At 41.2% G+C, this 22,154-nt stretch overlaps 1 long non-coding RNA gene across 1 annotated transcript in view; it reads left to right on the forward strand.

The window, feature by feature from the left end:
* The window catches only part of LOC133625338 (uncharacterized), a 32,395-nt gene extending 13,636 nt beyond the window's left edge, over window positions 1-18,759 (forward strand). The window contains exon 5 of the long non-coding RNA XR_009818662.1: window positions 18,650-18,759. This is a non-coding gene — a long non-coding RNA (uncharacterized LOC133625338). The remainder of the gene's footprint in view (window positions 1-18,649) is intronic.
* The last annotated feature ends 3,395 nt before the right edge of the window (window positions 18,760-22,154 follow it).

A 22,154-nucleotide genomic window follows, 5' to 3' on the forward strand; every position in this document is an offset into this window, starting at 1 on the left:
GTGACAATATTTGAATTCCATCTATTAAAAAAGGAGAAAGTCTATGACACATGGGCTAAACAGATTAAAGGTGTGGTCCCCTTTGCAGGGGAGATAAACTGATAAGCAGCAGCTTCATAAAGTAAGAAGGAAGCTAGAAGCAGGAAAAGATCTAAATTAAGTGGAATAGATTTGTTTTAAGGGTTGAGTGGGCTGTGGAGAGCTGACCTAAAAAATCACCTTATTATGGGACTTAGACATATTTCACAGCATTAACATATTGAACTAAATAATCCTAAATTACACAGCTTTATATCATTAATAGGATTATACTAGTGAACTTGCATTATGACATGAATAAAACTAATGTCACTAGAATCATAGAATGGTAGAGTTGGAAGGGACCTTTAGAGATCATCTAGTCCAACCCCCCTGCAGAAGCAAGTCCACCTAGATCAGGTCGCATAGAAATGTGTCCAGGTGAGTCTTGAAGACCTCCAAGGATGGAGACTCCACAACCTCCCTGTGCAGCCTGTTCCACTGCTCCACCACCCTCACAGTAAAAAAGTTTTTACTTATATATAAATTGAACTTTTTGCGTTCCAGCTTCATCCTATTTCACCTTGTCCTGTTGCTAGATACAATAGAAAAAAGGAAAGTCCCAACCTCCTGACACCCACCCTTTAGCTATTTCTAAATATTAATAAGATTCCCCCTCAGTCTCCTCTTCTCCAGACTAAATAACCCCAGTTCCAACAGTCTTTCCTCGTATGAAAGATGTTCCATTCCCCTGATCATCTCAGTGGCCCTGTGCTGGACTCTCTCCAGAAGTTCTCTGTCCTCTTGAGCTGAGGAGCCCAGAACTGGACACAGGACTCAAGATGAGGCCTCATCATGGCAGAGTAAAGGGGGAGAAGAACCTCCCTTGACCTGTTGGCTACACTATTCTTGATGCATCCCAGGATGCCATTGGCCTTCTTGGCCACGAGGGCTCATTGCTGGCTCATGATTAGTTTATTGTCAATCAGGACTCCCAGGTCCCTCTCTGCAGAGCTGCTCTCCAGCAGGTCAGTCCCCAGCTTATACTGGTGCATGGGGTTGTTCCTTCCCAGATGCAGGACTCTGCACTTGTCCTTCTTGAACTTCAGGAGGTTCCTCTCTGCCTAACTCTCAAGCCGGTCGAGATCCCACTGAATGGCAGCACAGCCTTCTGGGGAATCAGCCAGTCCTCCCACTTTGGTGTCATCAGCCAACTTGCTGAGGGTACACTCTGTCCCCTCATCCAGGTCATTGATGTTGGACAAGACTGTAGGCAAAAATGTGACTTGGACTAGCCAGTTTGAATAAAGATGGTAGGGACAAGTTAATGCAGCTGGCAAGCTACTTCCAATTATCAGAAACAGGTGCTGCAAGTTAATCAGTTGGGTCCTGGGTGATCATATGGGCAGAGGCAGCATATAAGGAAGTAGCTAGCAAAGGAAGGATGGTTTTGAGTCAACTCTGTTGGTTGCACTGTGTTGCCTGTGTATGTCTCTACACATGCATTACCTAGATTCTGTACATCTTTGAATGAATATTGTTTGCACCGCTACAACATTTGGTGACCCCAATGTGATCAGCTGAATTTGTTGGATTAAAAACCCTTGGCAGAAGATCGCCTGGATTCCTGTCTGAATAGGCAAGTGACCCGAGTAAATATATATATATATATATATATATATATATATATATATAATGGGAAACATGATGAGCAAAGAGGAAAACCCTGTTCCCTGTTGACACCCTCCAGCATATCCTTACTGAGAAAGGATTCAACTATGAAAGACAGAATTTTTTAAGACTTGTAAGATGGGAACAGGAAGTAGGTTTCTTCCTCTCCCCACAGGAAGTATATGAAATGGCACATTGGGAAAATCTAGGAGACACATTGAATAATGCTATTGACCTGTGTAAACTAGTGTCATCCATTCTACAACAGCTAGAAGCTGAGCATACTACAGCTGCTGCCATGAATGCAGAAAATGCTGTACCATCTGTGTTCCCAGTAGGCCCTAAAAGATTCTTTGGAGGTCGCGACTTTATAGTGTCATCGGCTCCACCTCTAGAAGAAAATATTAAGAGGCTCTTCGGAGGGGATAATGTCATAATACCCTCGGCTCCACCTCTAGAAGAGGAAAGCATGGATGTAAGCCTACCTTCCCCAGAACCCCCTAGAGCACCGTTCCAGAAGCCGAATGTGCGCATTGTTTCTCCTCCCCTCCCACCCACCCTTCACAATCCTGCTGCCATGCCTGAAGGAGTACCTGTCAGAGAACAAAAGGTATGCTTCGTCCACAATACTACGGATCTGCCATTTCCCCTGAGCTCATCAATCCCTGAGTGTATTCCTCTTCAGTCATCACCCCCAACATCTAGTGAAGGAGAAGATCAACAAAGAAAATTGTTACAGGAAGAATCAATAAGGCATGGAGAATATATGAAATGGACTTTGGCCCACTTGGAGGAACTGATAGAAAAGCCAAAAGCAACAGCTAATCAACTGTTGAAATGGATTAATGAATTAACTAGACCAGAGATTAAAGTTTCACTCCCACAGGTGCTCAGAGACCCCCGGCCAGAAGACTATGATCCGGCTAAGAAGTGGAGAGGCCTCATACATGATGCAGTAATTGAAGGAAAATTTATTCCACAAGCCTTTCCAGTAATAACAGGACATAATAATCCTGCACAATGACAATGGGCACCTTTGTATTGGAAGCTGGTAAGGGAAGGCCAGAAAGCTGTGATGCAATATGGCTTGACCAACGCATACATTCAAACCTAATTAGATCATATTTTCGCCAGCTGATTAATGACTCCGTTTGACTGCTCGAAGCTAGCAGAAACCTTCCTGAAGCCCACTCAGGTATTACTATGGGAGTCTGAATGGGGAAAAAAGAGTCGATGTGGCAGTAGTAGAAAATATGGACTTACAGCAGGGAGATCCACGGCGAGTTGTCGCAGCAGATATGATGTTAGGAAAAGGACCGTTTGCTGACCCTCAGGTACAAGCCTGACTTCATGAAGCTATTTTGCGACAAACACTGACACTGGCTCATCAAGCGTTTAAGATCGTCCCTGACATGGGGGTGCCAGTTCCCTCATACACAACCATTATACAGAAGCCCAATCAACCTTTTATGACCTTTTTAGACCGTCTAAGAGCAGCTCTGGATCATATACCAAACATGTTGGCTGAAGTAAAAGCGGAAATAGCAGTTGCTAATGCTAACCATGACTGCAAAAAGATCCTGCAGGCTCTCCCGTGGACAGCAACTTTGGTCAACATGATAGAAGCCTGCTCTAGGGTAGGATCGTCAGCGCATTTAGCTGAAGCTATGGCAACAGCATTGAAACCTTTAGTTCAACCTCACAAAGGAAATCGGAGGCCAAAATGCTTTAACTGCGGAAAAATCGGACATGTGAAAAATCAATGTCGGTCCAGACCATTGGTATGAACAAACAGCTCCGCCAGACCATCTGGGTCCAACGGCAGATTTCATGGCAATTGTTACAAATGTGGCAAGTTTGGCCATAGAGCCACCGAGTGCTGCTCTCGAGTGGCCAGACACGTAACGCCTAAGGGAAACGGATTAACAAGTGTAAAAAGGGCAAACATGATGACACAAAAACACCCTTCAACACCAACAGCTGCCTGGATGGTCTCAGATCAGCCACTGCAGGAAGTGTAGGAGTGGATGTGGAAACAGCAGTAGATGTAACCATCCACAATATAGAGGTAACGGTTATCTCATCCAGTGCTATTGGACCCCTTGCCTGTGGTTTAAGTGCTCTGCTTTTAGGACAGTCATCAGCCTCTCGACAGGGTATTTTTGTGCTCCCCGGTGTTATTGATGCAGATTATAAAGGAAACATTGGAATAATGGTTAGAATTTGGCAGCCACTAGTTTATATACTGAAAGGAACTAAAATAGCTCAATTAGTTCCTTTCAGGGCTCAAGTTCCATTTGCAGGTAGTTGTAAGCATCAAGAGGGTGATTTTGGATCCACTGGAGTACCTGAGGTAAGACTTGAAATGCCACTTTTGCAGGCAAAGCCCACTCAGATAGTTGTATTCCAACATCCAAATGGTGAACACATGGTTGGGTATGATACGTTACTGGATACGGGAGCAGATGTTACCATTGTTCCATTATCCTATTGGCCAAAAAGCTGGCCTTTAGAGAATTTAGACACCCCTGTTGTTGGAGTAGGAAGCATACAGATGACAAAAATGAGCAGAGACCTGATTTTGGTATGAATACAGGACGAAGAGAATAGATGTGTACAAATTAAACCCTATGTAATGAACACTTCAGTCTGGCTTTTAGGTAGATGCCTTAAGCTAAATGGGCTTTTGTTTCTCAAATTAAAATTTTTAATGGTGGCCATTGATGGGCGACCAATCCTGAAGTTAACCTGGCTCACAGATAAACCAGTTTGGATTGATCAATGGCCGCTAAGCAATGAAAAGCTCACCCAGATTCATGAACTGAACAATTAGAAAAAGGTCATATTAAGCCATCCACCAGTCCATGGAATACACCATTTTTTACTATCCCTAAAAAATCAGGGAAGTGGAGGCTGTTACATGATTTAAGAGCTGTTAATGCAGTGATGCAGGACCTGGGTGCTTTACAGCCAGGATTACCCTCTCCTGCAATGCTTCCAAAAGATTGGCCCCTGTTGGTGATTGACCTAAAGGACTTTTTTTTCACAATTCCTCTACATGAGGACGACAGTGAGAAATTTGCTTTTACAGTACCATCTACTAACAAACAAAAGCAAGCAAAATGATATCGATGGACTGTTTTACCTCAGGGAATGAAGAATTTGCCAACTATTTGTCAAACTTATGTTGCCTGTGCACTAGCACCTCTGTGCAAAAAATACCCTCATATTTTATTTTACCGTTGTATGGATGATATCTTGATTGCAGGAAAAGACCTGGACCAGCATCAGATTCTACAAGAAGTGAAGTGACAGTTGAGCATCTCCGGGTTAGTGATCATGCCAGAGAAGGTACAAATGCACGCCTCTTGGAAATATTTAGGTAATATTATCACTAGTGTGTGTATTTATCCTCAGAAGGTGTCAATTAAAACAGAAATTGCTAATTTAACAGACATTCAAAAGCTAATAGGTGATATCCAATGGGTACGAACCATATGTGGTATCGCAAATGAGGATCTTGCGCCACTAATGCCTTTGTTAAAAGGCTCAGTAGAGGCTGACAGTGCCCGAAAACTGTCCCGGCAGCAAATACAAGCAATAGAAAAGATAGGAAACAAGATAGTCAGTAACTACAGTCATTGATATGATCCTGACTTGTCAATTAACGTTGCTGCGATAAGTCAAAACCAGCATGTAATGGCAGTCTTGATGCAATGGGATTCAGTAGCGAAAGACCCATTGAGGATCCAGGAGTGGATATTTTTGCCATATAATTTGCAAAAAACAGTTACCACAAGACTAGAAGCAATTGTGAAAATAATAGTTAAGGCCAGAAAACATCTGCTGGAGACAGCAGGGATTGAGGCAGACGTTGTTTTCGTTCCTGTCACAGATGAATTCTTGAACTAGGCGCTGCAACAATCTGATGAATTACAGTGGGCCTTATTGTCATATTCAGGGACTATAAGTAATCATTATCTGGCCCATAAATTGTTTTCTGTTTGACCTGACCATATCAGACGCTCAGGGTATTGTTTCCACATGCCCTGTATACCAGAATCAAATCGGCCTAGGAGTAGGAGTCAATTCCAGGGGTCTGGCGCCATTAGGAAAATGGCAATTGGATATCACTGTCTATGCTACCTTTGGACGATTTAAACATATACATGTCACTATTGATACTTATTCAGCCATGGTTTGGGCCACAGACTTAACGAGCACCGATGCTCAAGACGTCATAAGACATTGGAGGAGTTGCTTTGCAGTCCTTGGTGTTCCACGAGAGATAAAAACTGATAATGGCTCAGGATACATAGCCAGTAGAACACATAAGTTTCTGAACTTATGGAGTGTTAAGCATACTACTGGAATCCCAGGAAATTCCACCAGTCAAGCCATTATCAAACATACTCATCAAACCTTAAAATGCCTGCTAGAAAAACAAAAAATGGGGGAAGAGGGGGTGAGCCCTCAAGATAGACCAGTGAAAGCCCTTTATACAATGAATCATCTCAGAATCATGGCAAACTGGAATAAACCACCGGCATTAACACACTTTGCTCAAACGAGTCAGGATTTGGATTTTACTGACAAACCTAAAGTTTGGTATAAGAATCCCACTACTGGAGAGTGGCAAGGACCTGCAGATCTGTTAACGTGGGAAAGAGGCTATGCTTGTGTCATTATAGATCAAAGTCCCTGATGGATTCCAGCAAAATGGATCAAGCCATGTCAACTGAAAGGACTTATTGACTGTAAGACCAATGGAAAAAATAATCTTGAGGAAAGAACCAAGTGATCTACCCTCAATCCATCACCCTATTAAAATGTAAACCCTGTCAACTCTGGCACCAAATATGCTGCTGTAAATTCCTCCCGCAATCTGTATCACATTAAAAGAATTGAAGAATTTAACAAGACGGCCAAGGGAAACTTGAAAGCAAAAATGGTGTGTTTTCTACGGATGAAGAGATATTTCCAACTTACAGATAATGCTCACAGATCAGCATGCTAAAGAAGTTGAAGAAAAGTCTGAAACTACATTCAGGAAACAGAAATATCAGTGGAAGTACAGAGAACTCATCCCTTCATGACAGTATGCATCCCTCCTAGCAACATATTATGTTTATTTTGAATGTATGGATTTTTGTATTATATTGTTCAGCGATAAAGCTGTTATTGACCTTTTGTTGTAAACTCATGGCCATGGGTAAAAATATTTATGTTCTCTTCATGTACGTTTAATTTTGAAATGTGTTGCTGAAGGCTGGCTGGTCCAAAAACAAAAAGGGGGGAATTGTAGGCACAAATATGACTTGGACCAGCCAGTTTGAATAAAGATGGTAGGGACAAGTTAATGCAGCTGGCAAGCTACTTCCAATTATCAGAAACAGGTGCTGCAAGTTAATCAATTGGGCCCTGGGTGATCACATGGGCGGAGGCAGCATATAAGGAGGGAGCTAGCAAAGAAAGAGTGGCTTTGAGTCAACTCTGTCGGTTGTACTACAGTGCCTGTGTACGTCTCTGCACATGGATTACCTAGATTCTGTACATCTTTGAATGAATATAGCTTGCGCCGCTACAAGACTGGCCCCAGAACCAATCCCCGTGGAAATTCACCGTCCACAGGCTTCCAACACAATTCTGTGCCATTGATCACCACCCTCTGGGCTCTGTCATTCAGCCAGCTCTTGATCCACCTCACTGTCCACTCATCAGCTTTCTGATGAGGATGTTATGGGAGGCAGTGTCAAAACCCAAGTCAAGGTAGATGATATCCACTGCTCTCCCGTCATCTAGCCAGCTGGTTATGCACTGGTTATGGTTGGTCAAACAGGATTTCCCCTTGGTGAATGCATGTTGTCTCCCCCGATAACCACCTTTTCCTTCATATGTTTAGTGATGACATTCAGAATGAGTTGTTCCATCACCTTTCCAGGGATGGAGGTGAGGCTGACTGGTCTGTAGTTTCCTAGGTTGTCTTTCCTGCCATTTTTGAAGACTGGAGTGACATTAGCCTTTCTTCAGTCCTCAGCCACTTCGCCTGTCCACCATGACTGTTCAAAAATGATGGAGAGCAGCTTAGCAATCACATCAGCCAGGTCCCTCAACAGTCTAGGATGCATCCCATCAGGACCCATTGACTTATGAGCCTTAAGCTTGGCCAACAAGTCTTTAACCTCTTCCTCTTCCACCCAGGGCACCTTCTGCTATCCAGGCCATCCTATTATTCTTGCTGGACTGGGCTTCCTGAGGGCCGGCCTTGGCTGAAGCAAAGAAGGCATTCAGTACTTCAGCTTTCTCTGCGTCCTCGGCCACCAGGGCACCCTCAGCGTTTAGCAGTGGGCCCACATTCCCCATTGTCTTCCTTCTGCTGTTGATGTACTTGAAAAATGCCTTATTACTGTCCTTAACTTCCCTGGATACAGTTAATTCCAGAAGGGCTCTAGCCTTTCCTCTGGCAATGTTCCTGTACTCTTCCCAAGAAGTCGCGCCCTGTTTCCACTTCTCATAGATGGCACTAGTAACAATGTCAGCAATTTCACCATTGTCGTGGTTTGGCCCAACTAGCACAGCAGCACCATGACAGTCTCTCACTCGGTGTCCCCATTCACCCCCACCCTCGTTAGGATGGCGGAGGACCCAGCGAAATGGGAGTAAAAAGATAAGCAAGATTGTTGTAGATTGAGACAAGAGCAGGGAGGGCTCACTGCCAATTGTGGTTCTGGGCAAAACAGACTCCAGTACTCGACTTAGAGAGGAAAGTGGGAAAGTTTATTCTGCAAGAAACAGAACAGAATAAAAGCAAAAAGAGAGTAGGATGATGAGAAAATTACAACCAGCACTTTAAGATCTCCCTCCCCCATCCCTCCTTTCTTCCCGGGCCCAGCTCACTGCTCCCGGTATCTCTACCTCCTCCCCCCCAATGGCTCACGGGGACAGGGAGTGGGGGATGTGGTCAGTCTCTCACAGATGGGCTCTGCCGCTTCTGTCTTCTCAGATGAGGACAACTCCTGGCATTCTTCCCCTGCTCCAACACGGGGTTCCTCCCCCAGGACACAGTCCTTAATGAACTTCTCTGGTGTGGGTTGTTCCCAACAGCTGTGGCTTCTGCCCCTCACATGGGACACAGTCCTTGGTGAATATCTCTGGCATGGATTCTTCACTGCGGTTGCAGTTTCTGCAGTTGCAGGGTCCCTCTCTCGGGACAAGGCCTCTTCTGGGCATAAGTTTCATGAGCTGCTTTGTTGTGGGTTCCTCCCCACAGTTACAGCTGTGGATATTGAGTTCCTTCCTTGGGACACGGCCTGCTCTGGCCATAGTTTTAAAGGAGAAAATCACTGCCCCTGTCTCGGGGTTTGCAGTGAAGTGAATTTCTGCCCCTGGTCTGGGGACAGCTTTATCAAAATGAGTCTCTACCACTGATGTGGGGTCTTTAAAGAAATGCAAATAAATCTCAGCTTCACCAGTTCTCTCCATAGAATGCAGGGGAGTCTCTGCTCCAGCACATCTCCTCCTCTCTTTGATCACTGACCTTGGAGTCCGCATGGTTGTTTCTCTCACTGTTCCTACTCCGTGCACCACCACCAGCCAGAAGAAAGAAGAAGGGGCAGAAGAGGAAAAGAAGATGGAGGAAGAAACCTCCCCTTCCAGCTTCTTCTTAAAAAGTGATTGTGGAGGCGTCTAATTGGCTCAGGCCCGGAATTGGGTCTGGCTCAGAGCTGGGAAGAGTTGTGAGCAACTTCTTACAGAAGCCATCTTTACAGCCCCTTCCCCCTCACCAGAAAAGGCTATCATGTCAAACCTTGACAACCATCTCATTCCATCTTGTTTTATGTGAAGACGTGCAAGAAAGCTCTGAGCCTCTGGTTAGTTTTTCAGTTGGGTCCTAACCACCTTCTAGGTGTATCTTCTGCATACAGAAAACAATTTCCCTGCTCTTCCCTGCTTGTTTCCATGCAACTGTCACCTGTAACAGAGCCACTTGAAAGAAAAAGAAGAAAAAAAATCCCAAAGCCAGAAGCACAGTACTTGAACTGCCCTCTTGTTTTTTTTTTTCACCCTTCCAGTTAGGCGTGATTTTAACATGTTCTATATTGAGAAGTACTAAATCCAGAAACCAGTGTTTTATGCCATCTGGAAGCTTGATATTCATGTTTTTTTCAAATGGCTTGCAAGAATATATCTAATTCTAAATACTCACAAATTATGCACCGCTAAAATGCAATTCAGAGCAGAACAAAACCTAATTGGATAAGGTAAATAGAGAAACTAATCTATTGAGATGCATTGGGTGATTGGGAGAATCAGCACAAAAGAGATGTCTGAGACCTGCTCATAGACTGTTTTCCAGACAGAAACACAACATGAAAATGTAGACATGCTCATGTGGCAGTGAAGATGTTTTGCAGCAGCACTCAGGATCAACACTGGTGTCTAGAAAGTGGAGTCATCAGCAAGAGACTAAAAGGGGAGAAATAGTAGCATTTTTATTGCAAAGTGCTGAGCAGATTTAAATAGGAGAAGAGGTGAGAGCCATGGAAACAGGAGAGGAAGGCTCAGCAATAGTACCAGAGGAAGCAAAGCAGACAGATAAAGTAGGCTTTTGGCCAGCCTCATCTCTACTCAGGAGAGCAGCAAAACCAGGGACTGCAAGGATGCCCTACTGCTACTTGGCAGCCAAAGGTAGAGTCCTTTGCTTTGAATGCTAGGAAAGACTCCAGGATAAAATACAGCTTTTTAAGCTTGACACTGGACTTAAAGCTTCAGTGAATAGTGTATATAAGGGTGTATAAATATACACATATACACACTTTTTGTTATCCAGTAAAAATAGTCAACACTGTTTAATCATAGAATAATAGAATCATAGAAGTGTTTTGTTTGGAAAAGGCCTTTAAGGTCATCAAGTCCAACGACTAACCTAACATTGTCTGTTATCTTTGAGTTTACTGCCTTCTCAAAGACATGCACTGGTGGTTCCATGACACATCCACAAGTATGAAGGGCAAAAGAAATGAAGTACAGTAGAAATAAATAAAAATAAAAGTAAAATAGAGACTCATCTCTACTTGACAGTTTTCGGGTGTAATATAAAATCAATCTTCTGTTCTGGAATAAAAATATTTGCAATACAACTTCTGGAAAATAAATAAAAATTAGGACTATTAACGATTATATAATCAAGAAGAAAAGAAAATGCTGTCTACAGTTACCTAGTGAGAAATTTTCAACAATTCTGCAAGAGAAGGGAATTTTCGATGCTCCAATGTCTTAGGGAGTCATTGTGGAGGTGTAGGAGGTTTAGATTTGAGAACATCTCTTGGTATTGCAACCAATTACAACTTCCAGTTAACCTAATCCAAGGAGAGCTGCATGCAGCCCTTTTGAAAAGTTTGACTATGCTATACTAATTAAATATCTTCAAAGAAATACGTTAGGCATGCAGATTGAGGGGAAGGACCCTGACTTCTATGAAGGGGCTAATCTTGGTCCATGCAAAGAAAAGGGATATTTCTCACTGCTTTGTCTGGAGGGGGAAATCTTCACCCTTATAGCTGAGCAGACTTTCCAAACCTGACCAAATATTACTTAAAAAAATGAACCATTGATCTGTAAATGCGTCCCCAGATGTTCATATTGAATTTGCAGTATTCACTATGCTAAGCTTAATTGTCTGTTCAAATCACCCTAGCTGAGGAGTGCTCTGCTTAAGGGAGTCACCATATGCCACTATAAAACCTGTGTTAAGTGACTGGAGAATCAAGCCTACGCTGTTTTACTTTGTATCGCTATGCATTGCTCTAATCTGAGGGAGAAATAATTGCAAATGTTTTAACTGTGAAAGAATGAGGAGTCATAAAACCTTCAATCATGTTTTAATATGCAATCATACTCTACTTTCATAAGTAAGAATTGGAGTAATTATAAAGATATAATTTTTAATTGTCAGTCATCATTCAGTTGACTCCTTAAGTTGAACACACATTTAATTAATGCCTTAGATTTTAGCATCAATTACCACATTAGATATTCTCCCATATTCATTCCATCTGGTGCAAGTAAATACATTACCACTGCACAGTTATACACCCATATAGGAACCTGATCACAGTTTTTCCTGCCTCAGCATGACCAGCAATTGGAAAAGGTTGCACAGCAATTGGATAGCAATTGGAAAAAGTTGCAAAACATAGGCACAAAAAGTAAGTTTTGGTTGAAATTGGAAACAGTTTATTGTAAGCATAAGGACTTTGTTCAATTCACAGGTTATTGGTTTAGCTAAGAACATTATGTTGCACTTAACAAAGATGCAGAGCATGTTTAGGCTCTGGGATGCCAGTATAACTATCTCTGGATTACCTAGCTCACAGGGTATAAGACATTGCTTTGTTACTTCATTGCTCCAAGTCCTTTTTTAGCTCTCGTATTTTTGATAGCCAGTTTGGTTTAAAGACATCAGGTGATTTGACCATGCTCTTCAGCAAATTACACCAGCAATTAATTACACTCACTGTCAAATAATTGGACAGATCAGCATCCTTATGTCATTTGCTGTAAGGCAAGGTATTCCCAGCCATCCTTGTTGCCCTTTTCTGACCTTTTCCAGCTATTTGGTGCCCTTTTTCTAGTGTAAATCTCCAGTCTTTCAGACACAGTCTTTGTATTGCTTCAGGAAGCCACAGGAATCTCTCTTCCCTGCTCCAGCTCAGTGTCTCCCAGCTCACTTATCCACCTAAGATCTCTTGTGCTTTCTTAACAGCAGCAGTGCAGTTGGAGGCTCAATCAGATTAGCTGTGTGCCACTACTCCTAGTTTTTTTCCAGGTCGCTGCACTCCTGAACTCTGCCTCCATGCAACTTGCCCACTTTATTCCTTACGGCAGCTTGAACAGGGAAAAAAACTAAGGCAAAGGAAAGAAAGGAGAATACAAAGGTAACCCTAGTTTGAGTCTAAGGGATAGACAAGGGGAAGAGAAAAATATCCCAGGTGGATGAGAATGTTCTGAACATGCTGATATCGTTTGACAAGACTTGCTTCCTGGGGAGCATTTCAATATGAGATGCTGACCGTTGACCTCTCTTGCACTGGGGCCCTGCTTCATGAATAAGACAATTTTTATCAACCGGTCTCTCTGTGGCAAAACTTGGAAGCCTTTCACTTTCAATTCCTACTTTCTCATACCCCATGGAGAGCACTGTGCAGACCTTTGAGGGTCACCAGCACAGGCAGGAAGGTACCCAAGTCTTTCAGCTCCCCAGGAATCTTCCTGAAACTAGCCTGACAGACTGCTAAGCCATTTACTACTGCTCTGAAATTTTTCAAGTATCCGTAGGCTTTGGGTGTGTCATGGTTTGACATGACAGCCTTTTCTGGTAAGGGGGAAGGGGCTGTAAAGATGGCTTCTGTAAAAAGTTGCTTGAAACTCTCCCCAGCTCTGAGCCAGACCCAATTCTGGGCCTGAGCCAATTAGATGCCTCCACAATCACTTTTTAAGAAGCTGGAAGAGGAGGCTTCTTCTTGTTTCTTCCTTCTTCTGACCCTTCTTCTTTTGTGGCTAGTGGTGGTGCAAGGAGTGGGAAGAGTGAGAGAAACAACCATGCGGACTCCAAGGTCAGTGATGAAAGAGAGGAGGAGGTGTGCTGGAGCAGAGACTCCCCTGCATTCTATGGAGAGAACTGGTGAAACAGTAATTTGTTTGCATTTCTTTAAAGACCCTGCCTCAGTGGTAGAGACTCATTTTGATAATGAACCTGGACCAGGGGCAGAGACTCATTTTGCTAAGAACCCCAAGCCAGGGGCAGAGATTCACTTCATTAAAGGCCCTGTGCCAGGATAGTGGCTGGAGGAGGCTGTGTCCTGTGGGAGCGGTGGAATGTGAGCCCAGATGGCTACCCCAAGGTGCCAGAAGCACACTGACAATTGCCTCCCTAAACAAAACACCAAATACTTGTGTTCATCATAGTTTCTCCTCTCCTCTCAAATACAGTTATTTCCTCTAGCAGAGTTCAGACAAGTGAAAAATCCTACATTTACCCATGGTCATCTACTGATATGGCATTCCCAAACTAATAATCTCTATTATGACTTCCCCAGTATCTGCCCATTGGGTGGAATGACCTGAAAATCTAGAAGAACAATGCATCCCAGGATCCCAATCAGTGATGGCACTCCTAATTGCTGCCCTGTTCAATGGGCTGCTGTGTTACTCCTGCTAGGGACTACTCTGGGAATACTGCCATCTTCCGTGTAGTCATCTCAGTCTTCTAAAGTCACCTTAAATAACTTACTATGACTTAAATGTTTGCTCAATCACCTGTCAATTTCCTACATTAAGACAGACTGCACGTGTTGCAGGGATAATGTCTAATTCTTTGAAACAGGGCTGTAATTTACTTCATAGCTCATATCATTTGAAAATAACAGGGCAAAATTAAACAGTCATTTTAAAAGTGGATGCCCAAAACATTAAAAATAAATATCTATCAAGGTGGCATTTTATAGTAATGTGCATTTAGGGTTTTTTACAGGGTTGAAAGAATGTTACAGGCTTGACATGATATTCCTGTAAATGAATATACAGTCTAGAATGATTACTTTACACAGCAATGTTCAAAACAAGCATCAACTGTGGGTATAAGCAACATAATGACTTCATGGACTTCGTAACAATTGATTGTTAATCAAACTAATTCAATAAACCTTTATAAATAACAAGTTCAGCCTTATTTGAAAGCTCAATTTCCTTTAGAAAAGTTTTATGAACACCGGAATACCACAGACCACAATTTAAAATGAACAGCTATGAGAACAAATGTCCCTCAAGGAATTTTGAAAGAGCAGTCTGCCTGAATATTTAGTTTCACCATTTTATGTTGACTTGTTCAGATGCCAAAACCCATTTGCTGATGTTGAAGACACTGTCTCCCAAGCCACTGTATATCTAATAGACACAAACTTCAGATTTTGGAGACAATTCCATCACATTTCACATCTAATCCAAGCAAGGCCTTTGAGCTAACCTGCCTCCACTGTGTTTAGCCTTCTCTATTAAGTAGTAGTGAAAAATCTCAATTTCTTTTGGATTTTCAATATTTTTCATCAAAAAATCTAAGCCACTCCCCTGGTTCCAAAGCACAAGAATTTACAATAGAGCTCAGTTGCAGAGGTGCCAGTTCTGATCACCTATCACTTAGCAGCTGAAATGATATTTTTGTGTTGCTGTTCCTATGTAAACATTTTTTTCAATTACTGAATGAAATAAATGTTCTTAGTACATAAAAATAACAATCATAAAGCTCTTCTGAGAAATAGAGGACTAAAGAGAATAAGTAAGAAGCATCCACTGAGCATTATGCTGAGCTACTGTCTGCTCTTGGAGAGAGAAGCTGCTGCTGAAGGAGGAGTAGAGCTTAGGACTAATGCTCCATTTTAATACACAGTCACTAACCGCTTCCACTTAAAGTTCTGTGTTGTGACAGACTGGCATCCAATGTGTCCTCAATCAAACATTTCTAACCTGACAAAAACAGTGCAAAATCCCCAAACAAATGCTGTGAAGTACATAGTGATCAAGCATCCGTGTGCTCATCTAACTCCTTCTAGCAATTCCTGTAATGGGCTGAGCAGAAATGGCACAGGGACAAAAGATGGAGTCAGAAAGCAGGAGATGCTATCCAAAGGCACGAGTTAGGCATTACTCTGCTGTTTCTCAGACTCATTATTCTTTCTGTCCACTACATTTATTACCATGGTGTTTAGGAATTTCAGCCCTGGGTTCACGTAATGAGCTATTTCTGTGAAGTGCTGTATAAAGGCAGAACAAAGAGATGGTCCTTCCTTTAAGATCTTACCATGGACAACAGCAGATGGTGATGAGCAGACAGAGGGGGAGTACAGGAAAACAACAAGACAACTGTGAAACTAATTGGGATTGTAAAACTCTGGACAAGTCTGGTGAAAACAGAAATATTAGTGGTTTTGGAGGGTACGTTATTTCAGCTTCAGAATCAATGAAACAGCAATCAGAATAAATCTACAGGCAGTGTTTAATATGTCCTTGTTTTTGAGAAAAGAAATCTAGTAGAAAACACCCTGCATCAGTATGGATGCAAGCAAAATATGGAAGCTCTGTATAAAATCAACATTCTTCTTTCCCTCTTTTTGTTAGCCTTGCATTACTGCAGACAAGCCAGAATACAGCTCTGTTTTATTCTATAGTTAAGGACAGTTAACTGGCCTTTTCATGTATTCAGATATCCTACGAGGGACAAATGAATTGTCTGAGTTTTGCTTTTTTTTTTTTTTCCAATGTGGTAATTGTACTTTTTTAGGGATGCTGCTTACACATAATAACAATTTTTGCCACTTCCAGAAGAGCATTTTCTTCTGAAAATCAGCAATGTCCCAGTGTTAATGATGCTTAATTTAAAAAAAAACCCAAAACCTGAAATAAGCACCACTGTGTTTCAGTTTAGAAACAGCAAACTCTGCCTGTCTTCCAGTGCCATTTTCTTTCTCCCTGAGACATCCATATGCTGTCATTGTCTTTGCATTATTCACATCTCAGAGATACCTAAATCAGCTGAGAATTTTTTAATTGCCTTCATATCCTTGGCTGTTTGGGCTTCAGATTCCTCCCTGGTTCTCCTACATTCCATCTTCTGTTTGGGCCACCCGTCACTCATGCTCCTTGCTATTATCTTTGACAGAGAGCTGTTCATTAGAAATAGCCCTTCCTGCGGCTTCCTTTGCATTCCTAACTTGCTTGAAGTTGTTAGACTATATAAAGCAATGTGGTACTTCTCTCTCATTTATCTCAGTAGACCTTGGAACTACGTTAATCGCCAAGTTATGACTGATTGTGTATCAGTCAACGGAATGTGTGTGTAGCATTTGTCTCTGTGAGGAGAGAGTCCAAGAGCCAGCCATAAGGCTATTATTAACATTGTATCTTAGGTTAAAATATCAGCATGTCTCTTCAGAGCACTAAAAATGCTCCAGAAGATTTCTCCTAATAAGAACAAAAAAAAAAATCCCACAATGCAAACAGCCATGAAATAAAAGTGTTTCTACTGTAAGATATTTAGGGAGCACATCATGGCAAGTATGTTGCCTTCCAGGTACTTCTTCCATTCGAGCTGGTGTCCCAGTCACAGTGAGCAAAAGTCTGAGTAACACAGATATGAAAGCGAAAAGCAAAAACCTGTTCAGAGAAAGCTACCTCCCCCAAACCAGGAAACGGAAGACAGTAGCACTTCTGCCTGTGATGCTTATGGTTTATGTCTTTGTAGCCCTTTGCAAAGCCAGTCAGCACTAGTTAACTTTTATTTTATTTTATTTTATTTTATTTTATTTTATTTTATTTTATTTTATTTTATTTTATGTTTTGTTTTTGAAAAACATTTTATTTCTTCTTTTAGTTCTAAGTACTAGGTAACTTTCTGTAGATTAAAAGAAGAATCAGAAAAAAATAAGTGGAACATCATTAAAAGTATGTCACATTTTGACAGATATATCTGTATTTGCAGTAGCGTACTTCATGGGAAATAACTTGTTATATGGATTTCAGTAAAAGCCTAAAAACTCCATCTCAAAACATAAATATATTAAAATGTGTAACATGTAACATATATATTAAATGCTTTATTTATTTACATGTGTGAGTATGTGTAAAATATTACTGACAGAATTGAGGGAGTTTATCTCAACCAGCTTTGGCCACCCAAAGGTTAGGTGTCTAATATAAAATGATTGTCTAAATTGTCTCATTGTCAATGAAGATCTTAGCATTGGATGACCTCACCTAAAGACTAAACAGGAGTAGATTCCTTACTTTTAGACAGCTTGGCTCACATGCAACTAATGCCATCTGATACATACAAACAAAATGTATGAAACAGACTTTTCCAGAAAAATTCATATATTAATATACTTTCTCATACAGGACCCTAACATTTTTGTACAGCACTAGGTCTTTTCAGATCAGCTGCACTGATCAATATTGCTGTGGCAACATCCTCAACAAAATTAGTGAAACTCTAAATGGGGTAAGGTGCTGCCTGGCTTTGGTCCACAGAGTTCACATGGAACAATGCTCCATACTGTGTTAACCTACATGATGTGATCCTGGCATCCTCCAGTTCTGTTGAGTACCTTTGAGCACAAGCAGGTTACTAGTCAGCATGAGAAAGTCTGGCAGAGCAGTCTTCAGATGTCACATTTACAGCAAAGAGAGAAACAGCTTTCTAAACGAAAGAGTCATCAGAGGAACACTTTATGTTACGGTCTATCATTGCTGTAAAAAGAGAAGATGCTCAGGGTAGTGAGCCAGAGGCCTTTCACTGAGCTTGTATATCATCTCTTCAGTGGAGTAAATCAGACACCTGCTCACAAATCCTCAATTTTACCACCTTTGGGTTCTTCAGAAACAACCCTGCATTTCTGTCAAAAAAGATTCAACACAGATTAAACAATGGTTCAAAGCTGTGCCTGGAAACTGGGAAACATTTCTTTACCTAGAAGGTGATCAATCAATGGAAGAGGCTTCCTAGAGAGGTGGTCGATGTCCCAAGCCTGTCAGTGTTTAAGAGGCATTGGACACTGCTTAAACTTCTGGTCAGCCCTGAACTGGTTAGGCAGTTGGACTAGATGATCATTGGTAGGTCCGTTATAACAGAAAAAGTCTATTCTATTCTATTCTATTCTATTCTATTCTATTCTATTCTATTCTATTCTATTCTATTCTGTGAAACTTAGCTTGAGAGGGATACCATATGTCCTACCATTTTCTCCAGCACTCTCCCAATGAGTGGCTCAATGTGAGCTAGGGTTAGTCTGCTCAGCATTTCTGAAAGTGTGACTCCTGGTAGTGGCTTGGTTGCTTCAGCAGGAGCAAAGTAGACATTTTATCACGAAAGAGCATATGCTAATGGCTTTTCTCCCTCTTTATTTTGCAGACAAAGAAATGATCAAAAGTCATCCGCAACAGAACTTAGAGGAACCTCATGGGAACATCAACTTGCAATATCTTTTAAACTGCCTTTGGATAAATCAGGAGGGGTAGTAAATACAATACTGTGTGCAATTGCCTTCCTTTATATGTGGACTTTTTTCACACATTTTTTGGAAGAGTGAGTTGCAAATTTTTAGTAAACAGTAGTGAGTATTGCAGTGGATTGCTTCCTGAATATTTTTGGTAAACGCACTTCTGGCCTTGAAGAACCTGAAGGGAGAATGGGTTTAGCTATGATTAAAAGGAAATACCGTTCTCATTTTTTCTTCAAGGGAGGTAGATTTTTCTTTTCCTTTTTACAAGACTGTTTTTGTGGGCAATTTCTTTTCTTGGTACTGCATATAACACTACTGTATACAAAGCATTACTGTCTGACCTCCTCGTTAATTATGCTAAGCAGTACAGCTGCTTTCCACTAACTGGTGAAATAAAACATAATCACTTGCTTGCCTCAGGACATTGTCTCTCCAAGTCAAAAAAAGGCAGAAGCAAAGATTGACCTTTAATCTAGTCTAAAGTTTAGATACATACCAGGGATTGTTGGAGACAGGACTCTTACACGTGCTCTGACACTGCTGACTCCAGTGTCTGAGTGGCTGTGCAGCACATCAGCAACCACAGCTGTAGATGAAGCCCTTCTTTCTCCTTCACCAAACTGTAAAGTAAGCGTATGTGATGTAAGGAAGTAAAAATACGGCTTGAGAGTTAATGATAGCTCCTGTTAAGGCTGATAAGCTGCTCTATTCTGAATGTCACTTCCCCGGCACTCGAGGAATTCACAGAAGGAGCATAGGCCTATAGGTGATACCCTCAGAAAAGAATTTCAACACAGCCTGAAATAAGCATTTTTGGAAGAATGGCTGTATAAAGCTAAAAAAGGTGCTTCTATTGATGCCATCTGGTGCTTCCCATTAATCAAACAACTATTCTTTTTTAATTAGGGACTAGCCCTGGTACTTCTTGTTATATCAGTAGCACCACAGATACAGAGAGCTCTTTATGTTCTTAATTCCCACTTTGACCTCTACGACACAATAATTTTTCAAGAGAGTTAGTTTTCCACAGGTGTATTAAGTAATTTCAAAAATTTGTGGCCCTTCTCTTTACTCTTCAGGAGGATTTCAGCAAAATGAAATACTTCTCTGTAGCAGTATGCTTAGCATGGGACATTACACCTACATGGACACATTAGCAACCACTGGAAAGATAGGCTTTTCCATCTTTATATGGGATGAACCTGAGACATGGAGGATCTGTGTTACTGAAATTCATAATAACTGGAAACTGAGTTCCCCAAGTTCTCCTGTTGTATCTCTGAAAATGTACTGCTGAAGAACGTCCATATCTCTGATGGGAAAAGAGGACAAGTCTTTCTTTCCCACAGAACTTAATGATAAAAAAAAAGAAGAAATCCTTGTGGTCATCAGGATTATCAAAGAGTATCTCATCACCTAGAAACAACTGCTCTATTATTTTGGGAGCTTTTCTTTGTCCTTGTGCTATCAGAGGTCTTCCAGCAGAGTGAGGGAACGACCCTTCCTGGGTCTGTTTTCTAGATGCCTCTCAGGCAAAGAGGATGATTTTCCTTCTTGGCCCTCTGCCACTATGTTAGCTGGGCCACAGTGAGCCGTGTTTATAGTTCACATGACTGAAGATAATCCTAACAATACACACAGTATGAGGAGAGTACAGCTGGACTGTTGGGAAAATAAAACATTGGAGGATGAAAAAGCAGAGGAGGTGGGGGTTTGTGAGCTCCAAGCTTTTCCCCCTTCAGCCAGGGTAATCAACACAGTCATAAATTCAAAATTTATTCCAAGACAACACATAAGTTAGTCAGAAGTCATCATCATCACAGAACTCTTGGTCACAGCGTCTGCACATGATTGGAAGGGAAAAAGTGAGTCTGAAAATGGAATTTTTATCAGTAGTTAGTTGTTATTTGTGGTCTTTCCAGATAAGAAGGCAGGACATATTACAGTACTTATCATCAACATTATCTGCCATTAGACACAACTGAACTGGATTATGGCTTCTATTTTTTTATTTGTTTACATTTTCCAGCCTCAGAGCAATTGTGTAGAACTCAGCTCCATCTCCCTTTTTTGTCTTCCTAACTATATATAAATAGCTTATTAAGAAACAGCTTTTTCAGAACTTAGGGGAATTCGTCTTTAATAATTGTGTCAGGCCTTTGTGACATCAAATCTGATCTCGTGCAGAAAGAAAATACTTCAAAATTTATCTATTCAAGTCTAATATAACATTAATATATGTTCCTCGTAAATCCAGAATTGAACTTTATGATCTGAAATATAAATTATCTAAGGTACAGAATGTTCTTGATGGGCTCTTGTTCAACTCTAAGGCCAAGTTCAATAAATAGTGTGTAAATAACATATATTGGAAGAAAAGTTGGAAATATCATTGAAGCCATCATCACATAAATTCCTATGACATTCTGTCTTTTCTCTGGACTCTACACCAGTTACAAAATCTTTTCTACTTTTGCCTGTAAGTGTCATTTGTTGCAGAAATTGTCTAGCTGGTTTAGCTGAGTGGTATGTCTGCCCACAGTTACTTTGCAAGTTGTTTGCTCTGGTTATTTACTGGCTTTATCTTGTTTGATTATACTGTGTAATTGTAGCACCTGGGCTAGATGACTGAAAAAGTTTAACAGGATAACATTGAAGAGCAACTAGAAAAAAAAAAGCCTGTAAACCAACCATCTCTCACAATTTCAGATCACATCAATATTTTGAAGGAACAAATACTATGGCACTACAAACAGCTCAAGTAACAAAAGCTACTACCCTGCAAGCTGCTGTAAGGTTATTTATTCACACATAGATTTGTAAATCTTCTCTTCATCATTCACTCAGGTCCTGAGACAATTCCAAACAACATGTATCAGACCCCTATAATTGTAAAAATCTCTGAGCATCTGTGTTGGAACAGTCTGACTAGCTCCTGATCAGCTTCAGACACCAAGTGTGGTTAACCTATCCCCCACTAAATCTCTAGAAAACATGCCCTTCCATGGTGGAGGAGTTCCCTCTTCCCCTTCAATTCCCACACACTCTTTAGTCTGGGACTATACCCAGCTATAAGTTCAAGCAAGGCAAGAAATGGAGACTAGACAGTTACATTTTCCTTCTCATATTCCTTCCTTTATGACATATGGAAAACTTACTACAGTCAGCTTTTATATTTCCAGAACTTACTATAATTTTTCTTTTCTTTATTTTCTGGAACTGTTTGAGAATCAGAAAGAAACCCCAAAACTGAGTTTTCAGTGATTTTCTGTCTTTCACATCTATGGCATTAATTATTGATTTGGGCCCACAAAGTTAACATAAGTAATTTATTTACCTGTATGCTTATAGTAAATTATAAAGAAGAACTAAAGAACTGGGTGAACAACAAAGAACTAAAACCATGTGGAAAGG

Source organism: Colius striatus, chromosome 4 (assembly GCF_028858725.1).
Source record: "Colius striatus isolate bColStr4 chromosome 4, bColStr4.1.hap1, whole genome shotgun sequence".
Lineage (NCBI taxonomy): Eukaryota > Metazoa > Chordata > Aves > Coliiformes > Coliidae > Colius > Colius striatus.